Raw genomic sequence first — 10,307 nt, forward strand, 5'->3', positions numbered from 1 at the left:
TCTCTAACACTCATTCTCTTTCTCTTTAAATCTCTCTTTAAGTTGATAAAATATCATGAATATTATGTGATGTAGTTGCATTGATAAGCTCAAATAAGTGATTCATCAATTTGATCAAAGACCTAGGAGTTTCCATTAATCATGCTTGAAGCTCTTGATGAAGTCTCTAAACCTTCAGTTTAATCACCTTAAATAGACCAAAGAGTTTCATTAAACCATTTCATCTTCTCACCTTCAACAAAGGAAACCATTTTGACTTCCATTAAACTAACTCTTGATGAAACCTATCACTAGGAACTCACTTTATCTCTCTAGAACATTCTTTCTCTAACTGGGGAAGTAAATCATAGATAATAAACTTAGGTTGTGTTTGATATCAGGGAAATAATTCCATGAAAATAAAAAAAAGTGTATGGAAAGTCTTCCACGAAATTTATCCGCCGAAATAAGAGTTTTTTCTTGTGGTAGTCATTTATTATTCCGTGAAATTACGAACTCTGTTATTTGGTTGACAACTAACTTTTACGAATACAATATTCAAATAAGTCTTTATAGACTTTTTATGTAGACTCTTTATGTAGTCAAAAATGACATACGTTGTCAAATTTACATTTTTATCTTTATAGACTCTTTATGTAGTCAAAATGACATTTTTACTTTTATGTTGCCAAAATTACATTTTCATCCTTATGCTGTCAAATTTATATTTTTATCCTTCTGTTTTCAAAATTATATTTTTACCCCTATGTTGTAAAGTATTTAACCTTGTCTCACTTCGCCAATTTAAGAGTAAGAATGTCAAGCTGTGAATAAACAAGATAAAAATGTACATTTGACAACGTATGGATAAAAAAGAGATTTTACTAATATAAAAGGGTAAAACTGTCATTTTAATGTAAAACTGTAGACATACCATTTTTACAAGATAAATGTAAGAATGTCGTTCAGACCACATAAGGGTAAAAATGTCATTTTCAATTTATATGAGGGTAAAAATGTCATTTTAACAACATAAGGGTAAAATATCAATTTTATATTATAGAAGGGTGAAAATGTCATTTTGGATGTATAAAGCCAAAATGTCATTTTGACAACTCTCTAAACATATCATTGGGTAAGAAGGACAAAAATGTCATTTTCCCAATGTATAAGTAAAAGTTTATTTTGCTAAATTTTATGGGTAAAAATGTCATTTGTACATATAGGGAGATAAATATTAGGTTTGAGGATTCTGAATATATTAAAATAATTTTTATTTTAATTTTTGATTTTTGACTTTCCACGGAAACTAATTCCTAGGACTATTTCGTGAAAATAGATTCCCTAGAGAATTAAAATCATGGAATTATACTTCGTATCAAACGGTGGAAATAGGAGATATCAAACACACCCTTAATGACCTTTTTTTCTTGATAATTTGAAGTGACAAGTTGAAAACACATGACTTGACAAAAAGGATGGGTAATTTGGAATAAAGAATTTGACTTTAACGGCTATATGATTGTAACAGTAAAAAGAAAAATGTCATCTGGGTATCTTCGATAAATTAGGGGATTAGGCGAGAAGCTGGTCATAAACTACGATGCCATTTTGGAAATAACCCTTAAATTTGAGGTATTTTTATCTGCACGATTCGTTCTATTGTGACGTAATCTCGAGAGGGTGTGTTGTAAACAATCCCACGTCGGTGGTGAGACAAAGTGTGGTGATCCACTGCTCCTCTTAAAAGGTTAACCACATTTCTCTAGTGAGGCATTTTAAAACCGTGAGACCCAGAAATGTCAAAGCGGACTATACCACTGCAGCCCAGAAGACTAATCTGTATCATCCTATAACTGTTCCCCTTGTAGTCCACTCAAAATCTTTAGTGATTAAATTTTCTCTTCCACACCCTAACTAACTTGCAAAATAATTTCTTTTAGGTTCTTCAAGTTGGATGAAATTGCTGAAAACTCCCTAAATTTTTCACCATTCTTAGTTTACTCTCCTTAATAACATAACAAACTTGAAGAACATTTTCTCTTGTAACTCTAAGTTATTGTTTTGTATTCAATCAATATCACGGATATCACAATTGCCATTGAGTGTTGGCGGCATCTTGTGATTAGAAAGGACTATAAAATCAATTTGAAGAGCCTTCAATCACATAAAGCTTACTAATGGATCAAAGTGAAAGTCAAAACCCTTAGGTAAACATTACTCGACCTCGTATTAGTTTTGGATTACTTCAAATGATGTTTAACTAATAACACCTCTGATCTCTGTAACATCTCCTTTTTGAATAATGTACATTTAACAAATCTCCATAGATATATAAGTTCAAATTAAGGTGAACTATACATATATGAAAAACAATTGAGTACTAAATAATAATAAAAAATTCTATTCATCCCTCCATTTTGGTCCCTCCCCCAGCCTACGCTGATGTGGCGACTTATCATTGGAATATATTTTCTCACCATTCTTTCTCCAATTACTCCACACTCCAGTGATTTGTCGCCACATCAACAGTGGGCTGGGGGAGGGACCAAAATGGAGGGATGAATAGAATTTCTCATAATAACTAAACTATCTCATTCAATTTCCATTAATTCAAACACCGTAAATATAATCTTGTAATTATCAGTCTACCCAAATGCAATATTTCTTTCTTGCAATCTTATTACAGGGTGAAATAATCGGTCCGGTCTCCAGGGTATTGCGAGAACCTCCTCCATCTGAACCCTAAGTAATTTACCATTACACATAACACACTCTGCATCTACATACTGCTTTAACAGTGATCTATCATCTATATACCGTTTCAATTCTGCTGACATTCCTGGAATTCTAAAAGGGTCAGTTTCATAAGCCATCCTACTTTGAAGAAATCCAATTTTATCCTCAAATGACTTCATACTATTAGCAACAATGAGTGTCTCATCAAGATCAAAACCAATGGCGAGACATCGGATTTTTAACAATCCTAAACAATGTTCATAAAGACCAACCAAGACTGAGAAACACCGGAAACATGAAAATTTCCCCTCACTCGGCATTGCCACCAAGTGAACCTCTTCTTCTCCAATAATCACAACCTCAGTCTGTAAATCAAAAAAATAAAAAAAATTTATTCAAATTTCACAATTCTCTTTTTGATCGATCAAGATTAAACCTTGAGAAAGAGGCATGAAGATGACCTAACTGAGAGTTAGTAGTAGTAGTTATAGATATTGTTTTCAGCTTGCATAGAACTGAAGGTGACGAAATCGTTTGAAAAACTGCTAATGGAATACATCGATAACTAGTTGGAGATATAGTCTCACATGGGAGAAGGGGTAACTAGCAACCAAGAATATAATGTATAGGTCCTCTCCACTCATTGTCACATTATTTTGAGTTAGATGATCACAAACTTAATATGGTATCAGGGTTATTCCATATCCGGGTTAGGTTACACGTGATAGGCTTAGAGGCCACAAGTGCTCCACCTTCAAACTCTCTTTCAGTTTCTTTTTACTTTCCCTATCTACAAACCAGCTTAAAGCCAACTTTCTCTTTACATGCACCCTTATTATAGTTGTTCTTCTACGTTTTTTTTACTTCATTAAGAAAGAGGGAGATGATGTATATGTTTACTTGTTCTCCTTTTAGATCTATCACCAACTTTGCATCTGGCACCATTAAGTTTTTTCGAATATATATGTTTGAAGTTCCTGATACGTTCTAATTAAAAGTACTATCCTACTATTAATGACCTAGGTGTTGTTTGTTGTTTTTTATATGTCTGAATCTGAATTAGCTGAATTTGAATTTGCTGAATTGAATTGACTGAATTTGAATTAGCTGAATTATTTTGTAAATTTGATGTTTATTTTTTAAATATGAATTTTTAAGTCTGAATCAACAGTTTTACATGTATACCCATGTTTAATAGTTTTCACATAAATTCCGAATTTTACAATACCCTATGCTTTCTCTCTCTAATAAAAAGAAAGCAAAACCCTAAACTCATCAATCTCTCTTTCTCTATCTTGTCTTTTTCTCCCTCAGTCCGGTGAATCTCTCTCTCTCTCAGCGAGATCTCTCTATGTCTCAGGCGAGTAAAGTCTAGCTCTCTAGCTCCCTTTCTCTCAGTTCCTCTCTCTCTCCCCGGCAAGATCTTTCTCCATGTCTCTTTCTCTCTGTTCCTCTCTTTCTTTAACCGAAAATGTAATAGAAGTCAATGCAGGTAACGTACCAATAGGAAAAAATGCTTTAGCATTGGCACACTATATTTCCTTGCTCGCGAAAGACGGAAATAGGTTCTCACTCACGAAAGAGTAGGACGAGTTAGGAGAACAGATCGAAGACACAGTAGAAACAATAAAGGTAAATGTGTCATTTAATTACATGTGTTTTTATTTCTTTGTTTTCTTACATCTAATCATTTTTCTTTTTTATTTAGGTTTTGTTTGAATTTCCCAGTAATTGCGATAACTTTTTAAGAGAGAGATTAAATTTACGATGGAAAGATTACAAAAATTATTTGAAAACTAAATACTACAAGAACGAAGAAGACAAAAGCCGATGTTGCGAGTTTGCACCTGAAGGAGTTGTTGGAACTCAATGGTTATCCTTGATTGAACTTTGGGGTACTGATGATTCAAACGTACAAACATTTTATTTTCTTACCCATTTAGGTAAAAGTTTGATGTGTTCTCTAAAGTATAATTGTTAATATAGGTAGTTTCCGAAAAAATGCCAGAAATAGAGGTGCCTTGAAGTGTCTTCACACTACGGGTTCTAAATCCTTTCACGAGTCATATCGGAGGTAAAGTTTCATCTTTCACCATAAGTTTGTTAAAATACTTCGGCAAACTTACATTATTGTTATGATGTAATGTTATTACTTGTAAAGTATCTTTCGTTTATTTTAATTTTTGTAGGTCGAAATAGAAGAAGGCATCACAATCGATAGTCGAACAAAATTTTTTAAAGTCACTTGAACTCCTAAAGGTGCTAAAGAGATTGTAAATGAGGACTTTGTGGAAAAAGCAGTAAGTTTCTTTTCATATTAACATTTGATATGTTTAATATCTTATTATGTATATGAAATACGTGGATGCTAATCAACTTTGTATTGCTTGGCAAAGACAAATGAATTAGAGGCAAGTAGATTTGCCCAGAGTACTCCAGAAGATTTTGATGACTCGCCAAGCCCGAATGACCTATTTGGCACCGTCATGGGATGTGAGAGAGGTGGCCGTATTCAGTGTCTTCCAATGGTAAAACCAAAAGACTTATGGAGTCGCCAGTCATCTTCGAACTTCATTAAGGATTTAACGGAGAAAAACAAAACAATAACGGCAGAAGTTGGGGCTATGAAAGTGAAGATGGATGCATTTGAGGCTATGAAAGAAGAGATGGAGTTATTTAAGAGATTCATGCAGCAAGCCCGTGTGGTGGGCGGTGCGGGCAGGGCCCTCGCACTGGCCCCCCACCACAAAGGGCCCACTTCCTGTAAAGAGATGTTTATATTATATATAAATAAGGATGTTAAGTTAAGCATGATAGGTTCGTTGGATTCATTGGTAAGTAACACGAAGTTACATGCGTTGGACGCAGGTTCGATTCTCATTGGCTTCAAGTTTATTTTAGATTTCTATTGGGGGTCTATAGGCGCCTTGAACTACTGCATTTGGCGCCTCTGTAGAGGCAAAACTTAAGCGACTTAGCCACTAATTGGACAGTCGAAAAAATCACATGGTGCATTTCCCGTTGTTCTTTGGACATTTTTTCTTAACAATTTTGTTATTTTGTGTCTATATCCTTCATATGTTGAAGTGTTTTTGTAAAATTTTAAATTGAGAAAACTTCATAAACGATTACTTTCTTTAGAAAACATTTAGATTCATCCGCACTTTTCATCTATATCCAATAATAAATAACATAACATATTGTTCAACTTTTATTTGTAACTTTTTCTTTGTACGAGAGACCTTCGATTCAAATTTTTCTAGGGCTCCGATTCAAATTTCGCACGGGGCCTCCAGATTCTCAGACACGGCCTTGTCATGCAGTTACACACTGCAAGTTCATCTTCGCAGGTATAATAAACTTATATTTTTATTACGTTAATTATATCATAGGTGACTTAAACCTAGCTACTTTCTCTTAGGAAAACGACATATATTCATAATCATATATACAATCGACACTGAAATAGAATGAGAATATTTATAAAAAGAAGTACAAGGAAAAGAAGAATGAAAAGGAAAGTTGTATGCTTACCCATTTTTCTGTTGAGGACAAGGTTGTTTATGAACTATTGGATTCTCATTTACGAGAGAATGTTCGGTTCATCTGAACTGATTGTTGATCGCTTTCATAACTCGTATTGCCTGCAAACAATATTTGTTATTCAATTTACTTATTTCAGAGTCTCATGTTTAATAAAGATACTCAAGGATTTAGTTTGCCTTCGAGGTTCTAGTTAGAGTTTCCGGTTTTAATTCAGAGTGTAAACCTCTTAAATAGCTTCCATTTATGAGTTTATATAATAAGCTTAGTGAATATAATACTGATCAAAGATACTCAAGGATTTAGTTTGCCTTGGTCGAATTTCAGAGTTTCATGTTTAGTTCAGGTTTAGTAAAGATACTTAAGGATTTAGTTTGCCTTGGTCGAATTTCACACAATTGCTAGTTTCAAATCATAACACACCTACTAATTTCATTTTGTATGTATGTTAATGCAGTTACCATGATATCTCGAGTCGTTTGGGGTGTTGAATGGAATATCAATTGGATTTTTGAATCTCAGTCTCGGTTTTGACTCGGTTGGTTTTACTGTTTACATTACTTAGCGACTTTGTTATTTTACAGTATATATGCTTGTATGAAACCAATAGTATTTTTTGCATATTATTGGTTTTCGACTTCGTCATTTTTCATGTATGTGACTTCGTTAATGACATATCCACTACTTTTAATTTGTTATTCTTGTGACTGTTTGGTTTTTATATTGTTAGCAGGTTTTTATATTGTTGGCAGCGGAAAAGGCGAATTTTTTTTTTTAAAAAAAATGAGTATTTTCATCGGAACAGGGCCGTCGGAAATACCTTCCCACTATTTCCGACGGTTTAACAAAAGCAAACCATCGAGAATAGGCCAAGCTGGTTGACATTTACCAGAATTTTTCCGACGCGATTCTCTAAGTATCTCGTCGGAAAAAAATATATTTTCGACCACTGACGTCGTCGGAAATAGTATTTGCGTCGCCACCATTTCCGACCACTTTGCGACGGTCTGGCCTTGTCGGAACTAGTCCGTCATAAATGATCTTCGTTTTTGTAGTGAAATAAGTAACCAAACCGTCACCTTCTTTTTGTTGCAAACCAAACATTGAGTTAAAATCAAAGATGTGGGTTAAGACAAAAAGGGCTACAAATGCAAGTGATGGGGTATGATCTTGTAACCAACAAGGCGAAATTTGGCCATTATACCATCTTTACCCAAGGCCAAATATGTGATAAGAATGTTACCCTTTTATCAACTATATTTTGGTAGTTTGACACTAACAAGCACCAACCCACCCATGCTAGTCTCTTTCCGTAAACCGTAAAACTCTCTCTCTCTCGGGAGATGCTAGAGTTACTTAGAGGATGACATATATAATGACGTGGAATTCACTAAAAGACAAGGTTTTTTCAAAGTTTGACTACAGTGGGGACCGCTTCTGTTTCTAAATGAGGAAACATGTCATCCTCTAAGTACCAAATTCTAAGTCACTCTCTAAAACGTTCTCGCTCACTCTAACTCTCTCTCTGTACGACTCTGTAACTAGAACTCTCTAACGTCTAAGAAATCAACACAAAATCATTTTTGTAGGGAGTTTTAGAAAGTGAGAGAGTTTTACAGAGAAAGAGAGAGTTTCGAATTGTACATATAGCATTTCTCTTATTATAATTCTGAAATATCATTGAAGACATATTTGTTGTAAAATTAGAAATTAAAACATTTCAACTTCTTCTTGCCTCTTTTACTTGGCCCTAGGGTTCTGTTTAAAAAGATGAAAGTTCATGTTATTTGGTTTGATTTCTATTGGCTACCATTGTTGAATCATTTTCGGTTTCTGCTATCTTGTTCAGGTAAGTTCACCTATTAGTTCCAATTTCTTGTTTAGGATAACTTAGAAACTCTGGATTTCCTAACCCAGTTTCGAAATCAAACTGAGATAATACACACCAGAAGCAAGTTTTCTCTCATCTTTGAAACAAACTTCATGGGGCTAACAGAGCTTGATAGCCAACGTTTCAGTTTATTTGGTTTGAGTTGAGAGAAGTCTATTTTTTAATGTGTTTGAACAGCAACATGCTTCAGTAATTTTTTTGGCCGCGCCTTTGGGGAATAAAGACTTTTCTTAAAACTAGTCAGATAAGATTGACGTTTTTGTTTCTTTTTATTGCTATGGGGCTTCTAATTTTGGGAGTTCAAAATAAAATAAATTTTAGAAGATACTATAAAAAAAATTAGAAGTTAATTGTTATAAAATTAAAAGAAATCTTCCTAGGGATCCAAAAATAAGACAACTTCCCTCTTATTTTCTTCATCTTCTTCTCCAAAGTTTGATTATCTTCTAATCACTAAACCTAAAACCATGGAGAATAAACCTAATGATAATGAAGAAGGAATATATACTAAAGAGTGACATGGTCTTGATGATATTGAAGAGGTAATAAGTTCGCGTTCTTTTCAATTTTTCGATTCTTCAACTCGATTTTCACAGTTGCATCACGAACAGAATTCGCCAGTAACGAAATACTTCATGCCCACGAAAATTAGGCGAAACAGGAAAGTGTTTTTCACACGAAAAAAGAATTTCACATAGTTTTTTTATCATCGGTTTCGCCACCACGAAACGCTTCGTGCCCACGAAATCCGAAGCTGAGAAAAACCCTAGATCTCAATTCGAAAGTCATTAAAAACCATCAAAGTAGGCTATATATGCTTTGAAATTAAAGGATATAGATCATCCAAGGCCGCAGAGAACTTGATGATTTTGATGAGATTGAAGAGATTTTGATGATTTTAAGTGGTTTTCTCTCTTTGTCTCTCTAACTTGTTGGTGAGTTTAGGAAAATAGGTGAGGAAATAGATTTTTTTGAGAAAAGAATGGGAGATGAAGAAAAAGTATTAGTTGAAGTTATGGAGGAGAATATGAGATGAGTAAAGAGAGGAGATGAAGTAGAGATTTCTGATTTTCTAAGAGGAAAGAGAAAAGGGAAGAACAAAGAGAAGGGAAGGACTTGGAATAAATTTTGTAAAAATTTTATTACTTAAAGCTAATTTTTAATGTATTCTGTATTCCCTATAAAAAAATTATTCCCTGGAGAACTTTCAAAAAAATATGGATTCCCTCGAGAATTTATTCCCGGGAGAATTTTCTTTATTCCCCAAAGCCGCGGCCTTTTTTTTTGTTATACTGATTGTGCAGTTAAAGAACAAGGAATTAATTATAATTAAAAGAAAATACCTGAGTCAATTCAAATATTAAACTAGACTTCTGATCTAATTTTGAAAAAAAAAACACTACCAACGTCTTGACAATAAAGACGTAAAGTGGGCAGAGAAAAATACTTCGCTTTAAAAATAACAATAATTAAATACCCGGAAATACTATATGATATTTAGTTACCAAAAAAGTACATAAATGCCAAAAAAAATTGTAAGATATTTAGTTACCATATTTATGAGGTAACCAGGAGGGTTTGGCCGTTGCTTTCCCATACCGCACATTCCTAGATTGTTTCACTTCACCATCGTCACTATTGTCATGGCATATCAGTTCTATAAACAGAATGTGAAAGAAATTTTAGAAGGAACTTAGATCTAAACATAAATTAGGGTATAAAATTCATTCAAAGTCAAAGAAATTGGTTAAAATCAAAATCAGAGAAACTTACCTTCACTTTTGAGCCCCTTGACCAGCTTTTTGTGTATCCCAAATGTCATATCTATCATTTGAGGTAGAAATTGGTTAGGATGGGAGAGAGAAGTGTTTATGGTGTGCCTTTTTATATAGGCCTAAAACCAATAGTTATCTTTCCAAACCGCGGCGATGAGCCCCTAGTTTTGAAAAACCATGGTTTCAAGAGATAATTCTTTGCCTGACGTGGATCCTAAGGTTCTAGATTCTAGAAATACCTTTCTTACTCAATGCGCTTCTATTTTTGTAATATATTTCTTTGCATGTCTTGTTGTATGAGACTCAATCTTTAAAAATATACCGCGTTCATCTCACGTGACTCCAAGGTAGTAACTTATAAAAATAAATCTCCAATCCCT

General features: G+C 33.9%; 1 long non-coding RNA gene across 1 annotated transcript; it reads right to left on the minus strand.

Moving 5' to 3' along the window:
- Positions 1-7,051: 7,051 nt before the first annotated feature.
- On the minus strand, positions 7,052-10,006 carry LOC147549442 (uncharacterized). The gene is made up of 2 exons (XR_015236699.1): positions 9,926-10,006; positions 7,052-9,809 (listed from the first exon to the last, which is right to left on the minus strand). It is a non-coding gene; the product is annotated as an uncharacterized LOC147549442 (long non-coding RNA).
- Between the last annotated feature and the right edge of the window lie 301 nt (positions 10,007-10,307).

The sequence above is a fragment of the Eschscholzia californica genome, unplaced genomic scaffold (genome assembly GCF_041429995.1).
Source record: "Eschscholzia californica isolate CP2 unplaced genomic scaffold, dmEscCali1.0.p SCAF_3, whole genome shotgun sequence".
In the NCBI taxonomy this organism is placed as follows: Eukaryota; Viridiplantae; Streptophyta; class Magnoliopsida; order Ranunculales; family Papaveraceae; genus Eschscholzia; species Eschscholzia californica.